Below are 13,276 nucleotides of genomic sequence, written 5' to 3' on the forward strand. Positions count from 1 at the left end.
TTTTGCAAAATGGAGCAAAAATTGTGCCGCAATACTGGCGTACTTAAAAAGGTTCACAATACTTTAATAAGTCACAATCGATGAATTAGGCGCAAACATCTCTAAACGCTAATGTCCTCTCATAAAGAAGAAAAAAAAACAGTCACAGAATATAGACTTAAAAAAGGCATAAATAGAACAATGAATTTTATGCAAGCAAAAAAAAAAAAACAAAAAACCCCAGTGGTGCTCACGTCTGTACAGCGTTACGGTTTTAATGGCGCAATATAAGTGAATAAAATAAATTAACAAAAAATAGATAAAAACCCAAGTGCAAAGGCAATGATGAACCAGGGGTCTGTCTATAAGGCTACTCTGAGGTAGTTTTCTGAACTATCTCATATCTATCTCTTATCTCATATTTAGGTGTCTACTCTCTGAGGTAATTTATCTGATATACTGTAGAATTTGTTTCTATTACTCCAAGGGCTCATATTTATATGGCTACTCTGTGAGGAATCTGAACTATAGCGCTTTTCCAGCTCACATATCTCTTACTTATATGTCTACTCTCTGCTGTATCTCACATTTATGTATAAATTCAATGAGGTATTTAGCTGACATATGTCCTAACTCACACCCCATATTTATGTCTATTTTCTGAGGTATTTATCTGACACATATGTCCTAACTCACACCTCATATTTATACGTCTACCTCTCACTCTGAGAGATAGTTATCTAATATCTCCTATTAATATCTCGTCACGTTATCATGTAAAGCTCGGCAGATTCTTTGAATCACACAGTATGAATTATCGCGGACTACGAGTGACGCAGGTTATTGCCACTGCCTCTGAAAACTGCCCAGCAACTGGGTGCACGATACAGAAAAGAAGGACGCTGATTGGTTAATACTTCCAAACATCCGGCTGCTCGGTAACCGATTGGTTGGTAACAGGAGCGCTCCCAACCACACCTCCTCGATGTTTTCCCGCCTTCAGCAGACATTACTGGTGACGACGCATTAATTGCGCGCTGCACTGCTCATAGGTGTGATTAGTTTAGCAATTGTGGCGTCTCTCATATTGTAAGGAGCTGAGGTGGACGCGTCTACTCTCCTCATAATAAGTGGTTGATATAACTTTGAGGAGTCTAGACTAAATGAATATATAGTAATGTAACAAGTGTGACGTCACAGGACAGTTTTATCCTCTACACGGGACTTTATAGCCTCAGTTATAGCCTGTTTATTAGCTTGTGAGAGGGGAGGGACACATATGATAATTCATAATGATAATGGAGTATTTCATGTGCCTCTTTGTATAGACATAACCAGATTATCTTTTACAATTCTCCCCTGTGGCTGCCAGTGTAACTGGAATGAAAATAGGAAACTGTCATGGCATGGGCACAATATTTTCATCTTAAAGGGGTTGTTCACTTTCACATATAGTTCATCCCTGCTTGAGTGTGTTAAGAAAAAAACAAAAACAAATGTATTTATTCCCCTCAGGTCCAGTGGTGAGACTGCTGCTGATTCTGGGATGTGATGTGGCGCTGCGCCGCTAACGTCACATGACAGCATGCAGCCAGTCAGTGAGCTCAGAGTCTTACTGCTGAACTCCCTGATTGGCTGTCAGCATGACATCAGCGCTGCAGCCAATACCAGACACCAGGATACGTGCCAGCGGATCCAGGAAAGATGAATACAGCGTGTTTATTTTTTGTTGGATTTTTTTTTTTTTTTAACTGAAGTGAGGGATGAATTATATTTCAAAGTGAACATCCCCTTTAACCAGTTCGGGACTCGGCCATTTACCCTCGTTCGTTATATATGGGCCTTCATTTTTATGTCACTGTCATATTTTCTTTCTCTTTTTTTCCCTCTATCTGTTGATATTGGTGGAAAGATAAGTGACTGTTATTCCTTTTTTAATCCTAACTCAGGAGCACTGAAAAAATTTACATTTTTTTTAGAACTGGGGCTAATATAATGGCAATTTGACACTGGCATTATTTTATTTTACTTGTTATCGTTATTTTATTTTTCATTTATTTTACACATTGTGCCCCCTCCATAAAAAATATATAAGAACATTTAAATAAAGAAATATTTTTATTTTCAGCTTAATTCCCTTGTACCTGGGGCTGGTATATTATCACCAGTTACAGGCTCGCTCACACTAGCATAAAAATCGGACTAGTGCAATGGGAGAAAATGTCACATTGCACTCAGACCAATGAGTTAATGATTCAGGTCAGATCTGTGGGATTTTCCTAATCTCTAAGGCTATGTGCCCACGCTGCGGAAAATGCGCGGAATTTGCCGTGGATTTTTCAAAAATCTGCAGCACAGCTACTCCCCAGCCATTTCTATGGCATTTGGGAACTGCTGTGCCCACGCTGCGGATTTTTCCGCAGCGGAAATAATGCGGATTTCCCTGCGGAAAAATCAGCAGTATGTCAATTATTCCTGCGGATTTCTCCGCAGGGTCCCATATACTTACCTGCCTTGATAGCAGACACCCGAGTCACTTTCTCCGTCCGGTGTACAGCAGCGCGGTGGATCCAGGTACAGGAAGGAAGAGGTGGGCGGGGCCTGCACGAGCTTCGGTCATGTGACAGTCGGAGCTAGTTCAGGCCCGCCCACCTTCTCCTGCAGACGCTGACAGAGTGACCGCCGGAAAGTGAGGTGCTGCGTGATGAAGGCGAGTATGAACTCCCGATCGCTGTAGCACTTGTTCTGCATTGAGGATGCAGTGCCGAAGCCATGGTACTGTATCCTCAATGCAGAATGCCCGCACCATATCCGCAGCACATTCGGAAATACATCCGCAGCATGGAAACAGAAGTTGTGGTGCGGTTTCCTGGGAGCTCCTGCGGAATGTCCTGCAGGACACTGTCCCCGTGGGCACATAGCCTAATTGTACTGTGGAAAATGTCGCTGGGTGCTGCGATTAGCAGCGTATAGTAGACCATGCACACCCATACAAGTCTATAGGGGCGAGTGAAACATTGAACTGTGCTCGGATGACATCCAAGTGCAGACCGATTTACGCAGAGACAGGCAATGGAGAAGATAGCGAGATTAATTCCTCTTTCTTCTCCGCACCTATACTCTGAGTTTTGCATGCGAGAGAATCTGAACATAGTAGACAATCAGCTTACACTCACAGCAAAGTTTGAGCCTAATGTCCTTAGCATATCGCATCCGATGCTTATATGCTCGTCTGAACCTGGCCCTCAAGGGAAATGATAGCAGAGCTTGGGGTCAGACATATCATTAAAGCGTAACTGTCGTTTTAATTTTTATTTCAGCAATCAATAGTGCACATGAAAATAAGCAACTTTGTAATATATCTTATCACACAAATTTGCTTCTTTCCCTGCCAGAATTGATCAGTCATCAAAATTCTCAATTCTGAGGTAAAATCTGTATTCAGTAAAGAATTTCCCATTGCTGAGATAGGAGAAGGCAGTTCTTATTGATGCGATTCTTTGTAGATTGAAGAGTGAGGAGGGGGCGGAGCTCTGCCTTTAGCTCCTCACTCCTTCCATCATCATAGAATCACATCAGTAAGGCCCTGTGTACATGCTCATTTTTTATACTTTTTTTATTTTTAAATCTGCATCAAAATCTGCATGCCTCTCATGAAGCCAGCAAAGCCAATGGATTTGTTGATTTGCTGTGCACACACTGCGGTTTATTTCCGTCTGGTTTAGGTCTGATTTTTGATGCAGAAAAAAACTGCAGCTTTGTCAATTATGAGTCCGCTATTTTAGCAGCATTTTTCACCAATTGACTTCAATGTTGTCAATAAATAACGCTGCTAACGCTAAGGTGTAGTCACACACTTTGGGTACAGTTTCACAACATTATATCAACCATTCCTGAGTGTCTCTCTCTGTCTGTCTCTGCTTCATACTCACTGATCACCGGCGTGGCTGACACTGCTCCCACAGCCTCTCATTATTCTACGGACTCGCTCATTAGCCTCAGTACATATTCACTGCAGCCACTCATTAGGCTCATATATGTTCACTGCTTCCCTGTCTGTGATTGGTTGCCATCAGACACGCCCCCACACTGAGTGACAGCTGTCTGACTGCAACCAATCACAGCTGCCAGTGGATGGGTCTATATTGCACAGTAAAATAAATTAAAAAAACGGCGTGCGGTCCCCCCCAATTTTGATACCCAACCAAGATAAAGCCCCACAGCTGAGGGCTGGTATTCTCAGGCTGGGGAGACCCACCTTATTGTGAGCCCCCAGCCTAAAAATATCAGCCAGCAGCCGCTCGGTATTGCCGCATCTATTAGATGCGACAGTCCCGAGACTTTACCCGGCTCTTCTTGTTTGCCTGGTGTGGCAATCGGGGTAATGAAACTAGAGTATGATCTCCAGCACTTCAAAGAAGGTTAAAAATATTTATTGAGGTTCTATTAAAAAAGATCCATCGATCATGAAAACAGTGAGGGGGGACACATTAAGAGAAATCCAACATGTTTCAGCTAGTAGAGCCTTATTCAAGGATTGCACTTACATGTCTATTGTGCACACAGATATAAGGAAAAGTTTCACTTGGAATGGAAAGGAACCTGGAAACAATTTCCAGTAATTGCTAGTAGAAAAGTCTCTATAGCAGGCACCTGAAAAAAGGCATGTATGAAACACCCAAGTAAAGTGAACAGGTGCATATAGGTGCGTGCACACATAGACAAGAAAAAGGATATATATAAAATAAAAAATACCAAAAATTAGTACAGATAAAAACGAAACATATATATAATACAATACAAAAAATACATTCAGTTATATTGCAAAATGAGATCCTGCCGAACATTAAGACCTAGGGGTTGGCGTGTAGCTAGTTTAAAAATCCAGTAAGATTCACGATTTAGTATAGTTCTATGATAATCTCCACCTCTGGCTGATTTGAAAACTCTTTCAATACCTTGAAATTTAAAGGCAGAAATATCAGTCCTGTGTACATTAATGAAATGTCTTGATACTGCTGATACATTAACAGCTTGCAGATTACAGGCATCAGATAAATGCCTTCTGATGCGCTGTTTTAGTGGACAAATAGTACAACCTACATATTGAATGTTACATTGTAGACATTGTATCAAGTAAATGACTCCTGCAGTGTTACAATTAATGTAACTTTTCATAGAAAAACTCTCTTGTGTTACACAGGAATTAAATGTTTTAGATTTTATCACATATTTACAAGAGAGACATATACTGTGTCCACAATTAAAAAAACCTATGCAATTGAACCATGTAGGTCTTTTGGGAGAAATTTCATTTACCATGCTTGGTGCTAGTAAATTGGATAGTGTAACTGCCTTTTTGGCCACACATTTAATTGGATGAGTTTGTAAAATTTGATTCAGTTTATTGTCTTGCTGTAATAAAGGTATGTATTTATTAATAATACCGGTTATGAATTTGTATTGTGGAGAATATGCAGTGGAGAAAACAATATTGTGTGTAGTAGATGTATACTTGGATTTATCCAGTAAAAGAGTTGGTCTATCTATTTTGTCAGTAATTGCTATCGGGGTAATAGCAGGGGTGAATAACAGCCCATAGCTGCCACAAAGCCCCAGGTTAATGATGGCAGGCATCTATGAGATACCTCTCATCACTAATCTGTAAGAAAAAATAAATAAATACAAACACCTAAAAAATCCTTTATTTGAAATGAAAGACAAAAAGCCACTCTTTCACCACTTTATTAACCCCCCAAAATACCCCTCCAGGTACGACATAATTCACACGAGATCCGACGACGCTTCCAGCACTGCTACATCTGACGCTCACAGCAAGCGGCCATAAAACATGACTGCCCACTGTGAGCTCCACGGAGGAACTGAAGTGAATCATGCAATCAAGGGTGACATCACTCTGGTTACCCGCGGCCACAGCTGGAGTCCCCCACCTGTGTCAGCAAATCAACAGAGTGACTAAAGTGAGCTGTGCGAACAGTGATGCTGTGACTCAGATGATTTCCGGTCACAGCTGGAGTCCTTCACCTGTGACCGCAATTAAGGCTGCAACTGAATTGAGCCGCAGGTGGAGGACTCACCTGAGTGACGTCACCGCTGATTGTGCGGCTCACTTCAGTCTCTCTCTCTGCCTCTCCCACCCCATCAGCCGCCCGCATGTGAAATCGCGATTCCAGCCCACATCCCATTTTAACATGCGGTTCTTTGCCTACCATTCCGGTTTACCTGCAGAAAATATCTGCAACTCATCTGCATCGTGGGCACATAGGAGATGGCAGTGTTAGGGTATCTTAGCAATGGGAAATTGTTCACTGAATATAGGTTTTTCCTCAGAATTGAAAATGTTGATAGTGACAGCAATAAAAATTAAAACGACGGTTACACTTTAAAAGTTAACCTGTCAGGTCCAATATGCATCTAGAATCACGAGCAGTGGGTCATGCGCACTGAGCTGAAATCTAGCGTCGGGCAGCGATTGTAGCAGAGAGGTGAGTGTGATCATCCTCTGACACCGCACATTCATTAGCATGTTAGCACGCCCACTGTGGGCGTGGTCAGCGTCGGTCTGGTGTTCCGGGGTAGTGGGGAAACCCCCGGTAGGTCTCGACATTGTTTTCAATCTAAGCTCTCCCCGGCAGCCTGCAGGGCCCCGCCAGGTGTATTAAAATGACCTGCGGCCGCGCCTCCTTAGACTGTTGGACGCCGCCGCAGGTGATAATACTGTATGCAGGCAGCAGTCAGATTATGACAGCGCCAGTAGCTGTGGGGGGGCAGAGGGGGCGGTCCTGACCTGGAGGGGGCACCCGGAGTTTATGAGCTGTAGCGCGGCAGGGGCAGAGCAGATCCTTCCGAGAGGAAGAAAATTCATCTAGTGGTGGATCAGCCAGGACCTGCGGTGATGTCATGCCCATGTGACCTTGTGGGAGGATCCGGGCAGGAGATGCCAACCGAGGAAGATGTGCCCGGTAAAAGAGGGATGAGAGGGCATGGGGGGGCAGGGTAACTGGCAAATGGGGGGGTCTAGACTGTGACAGAGGGGTGTTAAGGGATAGAGTGTGTGTGGGACATGGGTTTCAGTGTGTTTTAGAAAGAGATAATTTGGGGTACAGCCAGTCTGTCTGAGATATGCAGGGTATGAGGGTGCTGGGTGTGTGCACAAGTCCCTGCTATGTGATGTGGGTGAAGTTCACACAGTAACCATATATCAGTAGGGATTAGGGAAAGAGGAATAGCAGCAGTCAGAGCATGGGATGGGATTGGGAAAGCTGGGTGCTGAGCTGAGAGAAAGAGGCTCTCTTCCTCATCACCCAGCCTTTCTATGTTCTGATATCCATCTTATCCTCAGCTCCCCAGCACTCAGCTTTACCATTCTCTGATATAATGGAAAAGTTGGGTGCTGAGCTGAGAGAAAGAGGCTCTTTTCCTCAACACCCAGCCTTTCTATGTTCTGATATCCATCTTGTCCGCAGCTCCCCAGCTTTCCCATTCTCTGATATCATGAGAAAGCTGGGTGCTGAGCTGAGAGAAAGAGGCTCTCTTCCTCATCACCCAGCCTTTCTATGTTCTGATATCCATCTTGTCCGCAGCTCCCCAGCTTTCCCATTCTCTGATATCATGGGAAAACTGGGTGCTGAGCTGAGAGAAAGAGGCTATTTTCCTCATCACCCAGCCTTTCTATGTTCTGATATCCATCTTATCTTCAGCTCCCCAGCTTTCCCATTTTCTGATATCATAGGAAAGCAGTGTGCTGAAAACAAGATGACTATCAGAACATAGAAAAGCTGGGTGCTGAGCAAAAGAACCAAGTGTCCAGAGTAATTATCCTGTACCCAAGTGTCTTATCTTGTACCGAGCATCAAGCGTCAGTATCTTTTACCCCCAGTGTCAGTGTCATGATCCTGTACTTTCATTGTCATTAGCCTGTATCCCTAGTGTCAGTGCCATTATCCTCTACCCCTAGTGTCAGTGTCATCCTGTATTCCCAGTGTTAGTGTCATTATCCTGTACCCCATTGTCATTATCCTGTACCCTAGTGTTAGTGCCATTATCCTGTACTCCCAGTGTTAATTTCATTATCCTATACCCCCAGTGTCAGTATCCTGTACCTCCAGTGTCAGTGTCATTATCTTGTATCCCCAGTGTCAGTGTGATTATCCTGTACCCTCATTGTCATTATCCTTTAACCCTAGTGTCAGTGTCATTATTCTCTACCCCTAGTCTCAGTGTCATCCTGTATCCCCAGTGTCAGTGTCATTATCCTGTACCCCATTGTCATTATGCTGTACCCCTAGTGTTAATGCCATTATCCTGTACCCCCCAGTGTCAATGTCATTATCCTATATTCACAGTGTCTTGTACCTCCAGTGTCAGTGTCATTATCTTGTACCCCCAGTGTCAGTGTCATTATCCTGTACCCCATTGTCATTATCCTGCACCCCTAGTGTCAGTGTCATTATCCTGTATCCCAGTGTCAGCATCATTATACTGTACCTCTAGTGTTAGTGTCCTTATTCTGTACCGCATTGTCATTATACTGTACCTCTAGTGTCAGTGCCATTATCCTCTACCCCCAGTGTCAGTGTCATTATCCTGTACCCTTATTGTCATTTTCCTGTACCCCTAGTGTCAGTGCCAATATTCTCTACCCCTAGTGTCAGTGTCATCCTGTACCCCCAGTGTAAGTGTCGTTATCCTGTACCCTTATTGTCATTATCCTGTACCCCTAGTGTCAGTGCCAATATTCTCTACCCCCAGTGTCAGTATCCTGTACCTCCAGTGTCAGTGTCATTATCCTGTACCCCCAGTGTCAGAGTCATTATCCTGTAGCTCATTGTCATTATCCTGCACACCTAGTGTCAGTGTCATTATCCTGTATCCCAGTGTCAGCGACATTATACTGTACCTCTAGTGTCAGTGTCATTATTCTGTACCCCATTGTCATTATCCTGTACCCCTAGTGTCAGTGTCATTATCCTGTATCCCAGTGTCAGCGTCATTATACTGTACCTCTAGTGTCAGTGTCATTATTCTGTACCCCATTGTCATTATCCTGTACCCCTAGTGTCAGTGTCATTATCCTGTACCCCCAGTGTCAGAGTCATTATCCTGTAGCTCATTGTCATTATCCTGCACACCTAGTGTCAGTGTCATTATCCTGTATCCCAGTGTCAGCGACATTATACTGTACCTCTAGTGTCAGTGTCATTATTCTGTACCCCATTGTCATTATCCTGTACCCCTAGTGTCAGTGTCATTATCCTGTATCCCAGTGTCAGCGTCATTATACTGTACCTCTAGTGTCAGTGTCATTATTCTGTACCCCATTGTCATTATCCTGTACCCCTAGTGTCAGTGTCAGTATCCTGTACCCCCAGTGTCAGTGCCATTATCCTGTACCCCAGTGTCAGTGTCATTATCCTGTACCCCACTGTCATTATCCTATATCCCTAGTGTTAGTGCCATTATCCTGTACCCCCAATGTCAGTGTCATTATCCTGTACCCCCAGTGTCAGTATCCTACACCTCCAGTGTCGGTGTCCGTATCATGTACCTCCAGTGTCGGTGTCTGTATCATGTACCTCCATTGTCAGTGTCATTATCCTGTGCCTCCAGTGTCATTATCCTGTACCCCCAGTGTCAGTGTCATTATCCTGTATCCCCAGTGTCAGTGCCATTATCCTGTACCCCATTGTCAGTGTCATTATCCTATGCCTCCAGTGTCATTATCCTATGCCTCCAGTGTCATTATCCTGCACACCTAGTGTCAGTGTCATTATCCTGTATCCCAGTGTCAGCGTCATTATACTGTACCTCTAGTGTCAGTGTCATTATTCTGTACCCCATTGTCATTATCCTGTACCCCTAGTGTCAGTGTCATTATCCTGTATCCCAGTGTCAGCGTCATTATACTGTACCTCTAGTGTCAGTATCATTATTCTGTACCCCATTGTCATTATCCTGTACCCCTAGTGTCAGTGTCAGTATCCTGTACCCCCAGTGTCAGTGCCATTATCCTGTACCCCAGTGTCAGTGTCATTATCCTGTACCCCACTGTCATTATCCTATATCCCTAGTGTTAGTGCCATTATCCTGTACCCCCAATGTCAGTGTCATTATCCTGTACCTCCAGTGTCAGTATCCTATACCTCCAGTGTCGGTGTCCGTATCATGTACCTCCAGTGTCGGTGTCTGTATCATGTACCTCCATTGTCAGTGTCATTATCCTGTGCCTCCAGTGTCATTATCCTGTACCCCCAGTGTCAGTGTCATTATCCTGTATCCCCAGTGTCAGTGCCATTATCCTGTACCCCATTGTCAGTGTCATTATCCTATGCCTCCAGTGTCATTATCCTATGCCTCTAGTGTCATTATCCTGTCCAGTGTCATTATTCTGTACCCCCAGTGTCATTATCCTGTATCCCCAGTGTCAGTGTCATTATCTTGTGCCTCCAGTGTTATTATCCTGTACCCCCAGTGTCATTATCCTGTATCCCCAGTGGCAGTACCATTATCCTGTACCCCAGTGTCAGTGTCATTATCCTGTACCCCATTGTCATTATCCTGTACCCCTAGTGTTAGTGCTATTATCCTGTACCTCCAGTGTCCGTGTCATTATCCTGTACCCCCAGTGTTAGTGTCATTATCCTGTAACCCCAGTGTCAGTGTCATTATCCTGTACCCCGAGTGTCAGTGTCATTATCCTGTACCTCCAGTGTCAGTGTCATTATCCTGTACCCCCAGTGTCAGTGTCATTATCCTGTAACCCCAGTGTCCGTGTCATTATCCTGTACCCCCAGTGTTAGTGTCATTATCTTGTACCTCCAGTGTCAGTGTCATTATCCTGTACCTCCAGTGTCAGTGTCATTATCCTGTACCCCATTGTCATTATCCTGTACCCCTAGTGTTAGTGCTATTATCCTGTACCTCCAGTGTCCATGTCATTATCCTGTACCCCCAGTGTTAGTGTCATTATCCTGTAACCCCAGTGTCAGTGTCATTATCCTGTACCCCGAGTGTCAGTGTCATTATCCTGTACCTCCAGTGTCAGTGTCATTATCCTGTACCCCCAGTGTCAGTGTCATTATCCTGTAACCCCAGTGTCCGTGTCATTATCCTGTACCCCCATTGTTAGTGTCATTATCTTGTACCTCCAGTGTCAGTGTCATTATCCTGTACCCCCAGTGTCAGTGTCATTATCCTGTACCTCCAGTGTCATTATCCTGTACCCCCTGTGACCATGTCATTATCCTGTATCCCCAGTGTCAGCGTTATCCTGTACCCCATTGTCATTATCCTGTACCCCTAGTGTTAGTGCCATTATCCTGTATCCCACTGTCAGCATCATTATACTGTACCTCTAGTGGCAGTGTCCTTATTCTGTACCGCATTGTCATTATACTGTACCTCTAGTGTCAGTGCCATTATCCTCTATCCCCAGTGTCAGTGTCAAACCCTGTACCCTTATTGTCATTATCCTGTACCCCTAGTGTCAGTTACAATATTCTCTACCCCTAGTGTCAGTGTCATCCTGTACCCCCAGTGTCAGTGTCATTATCCTGTACCCTTATTGTCATTATCCTGTACCCCTAGTGTCAGTGTCAATATTCTCTACCCCTAGTGTCAGTGTCATCCTGTACCCCCAGTGTCAGTGTAAATATCCTGTACCCTTATTGTCATTATCCTGTACCCCTAGTGTCAGTGCCAATATTCTCTACCCCTAGTGTCAGTGTCATCCTGTACCCCTAGTGTCAGTGTCATTATCCTGTACCCTTATTGTCATTATCCTGTACCCCTAGTGTCAGTGTCATTATCCTGTACCTCCAGTGTCATTATCCTGTACCCCCAGTGACCATGTCATTATCCTGTATCCCCAGTGTCAGCGTTATCCTGTACCCCATTGTCATTATCCTGTACCTCTAGTGTTAGTGCCATTATCCTGTACCCCCAGTGTCAGTGTCATTATCCTGTAACCCCAGTGTCAGTGTCGTTATCCTGTAACCCCAGTGTCAGTGTCATTATCATGTACCCCCAGTGTTAGTGCCATTAACCAGTACCCCCAGTATCAGTGTCATTATCCTGTAACTCCAGTGTCAGTGTCATTATCCTGTACCCCCCAGTATCAGTGTCATTATCCTGTAACTCCAGTGTCAGTGTCATTATCCTGTACCCCCAGTGTCAGCGTTATCCTGTACCCCATTGTCATTATCCTGTACCCCTAGTGTTAGTGCCATTATCCTGTATCCCAGTGTCAGCATCATTATACTGTACCTCTAGTGGCAGTGTCCTTATTCTGTACCGCATTGTCATTATACTGTACCTCTAGTCTCAGTGCCATTATCCTCTACCCCCAGTGTCAGTGTTAAACCCTGTCAGTGTCATTATCCTGTACCCCTAGTGTCAGTGCAATATTCTCTACCCCTAGTGACAGTGTCATCCTGTACCCCCAGTGTCAGTGTCATTATCCTGTACCCTTATTGTCATTATCCTGTACCCCTAGTGTCAGTTACAATATTCTCTACCCCTAGTGTCAGTGTCATTATCCTGTACCCTTATTGTCATTATCCTGTACCCCTAGTGTCAGTGCCAATATTCTCTACCCCTAGTGTCAGTGTCATCCTGTACCCCCAGTGTCAGTGTCATTATCCTGTACCCTTATTGTCATTATCCTGTACCCCTAGTGTCAGTGTCATTATCCTGTACCTCCAGTGTCATTATCCTGTACCCCCAGTGTCAGTGTCATTATCCTGTAACCCCAGTGTCAGTGTCGTTATCCTGTAACTCCAGTGTCAGTGTCATTATCATGTACCCCCAGTGTTAGTGCCATTATCCTGTACCCACAGTATCAGTGTCATTATCCTGTAACTCCAGTGTCAGTGTCATTATCCTGTACCCCCAGTGTCAGTGTCATCCTGTACCCCCAGTGTCAGTGTCATTATCCTGTACCCCAAGTGTCATTGTCATTATCTTGTACCTCAAGTGTCAGTGTCATTATCTTGTACCCCAGTGTCAGTATCTTGTACCCCCAGTGTCAGTATCTTAGGCTATATGTAATTAATCTTCAGGGGGGCCTCTATATGTGATGATAGTACAGAAGGTGCCTCAGTAAATACTATATATGTAAAAAAAACAAAAACAACCTGATCTGCCTATAGAGCAGTATTTTCAGAATAAACAGGACTAGTAAAGGGTTATCCAACATGTAAAACTAGTTTGGAAACCATAGTGAGGCTGTTATAGGCCTCTGTCCCCACAGAATGACTGTTCACATCCAGTACAGACA

General features: G+C 44.2%; 1 protein-coding gene across 3 annotated transcripts in view; it reads left to right on the top strand.

Annotated features, from left to right (window-relative positions):
* The first annotated feature begins 963 nt into the window (after positions 1–963).
* The window catches only part of SYCP1 (synaptonemal complex protein 1), an 811,750-nt gene continuing 799,437 nt past the window's right edge, over positions 964–13,276 (top strand). For all 3 annotated transcript variants that reach the window (XM_075335624.1, XM_075335625.1, XM_075335626.1), the window contains exon 1: positions 964–1,031. The gene's annotated coding sequence lies outside the window, so the exon portion shown is untranslated. The remainder of the gene's footprint in view (positions 1,032–13,276) is intronic.

The sequence above is a fragment of the Anomaloglossus baeobatrachus genome, chromosome 2, assembly GCF_048569485.1.
Source record: "Anomaloglossus baeobatrachus isolate aAnoBae1 chromosome 2, aAnoBae1.hap1, whole genome shotgun sequence".
NCBI lineage: Eukaryota > Metazoa > Chordata > Amphibia > Anura > Aromobatidae > Anomaloglossus > Anomaloglossus baeobatrachus.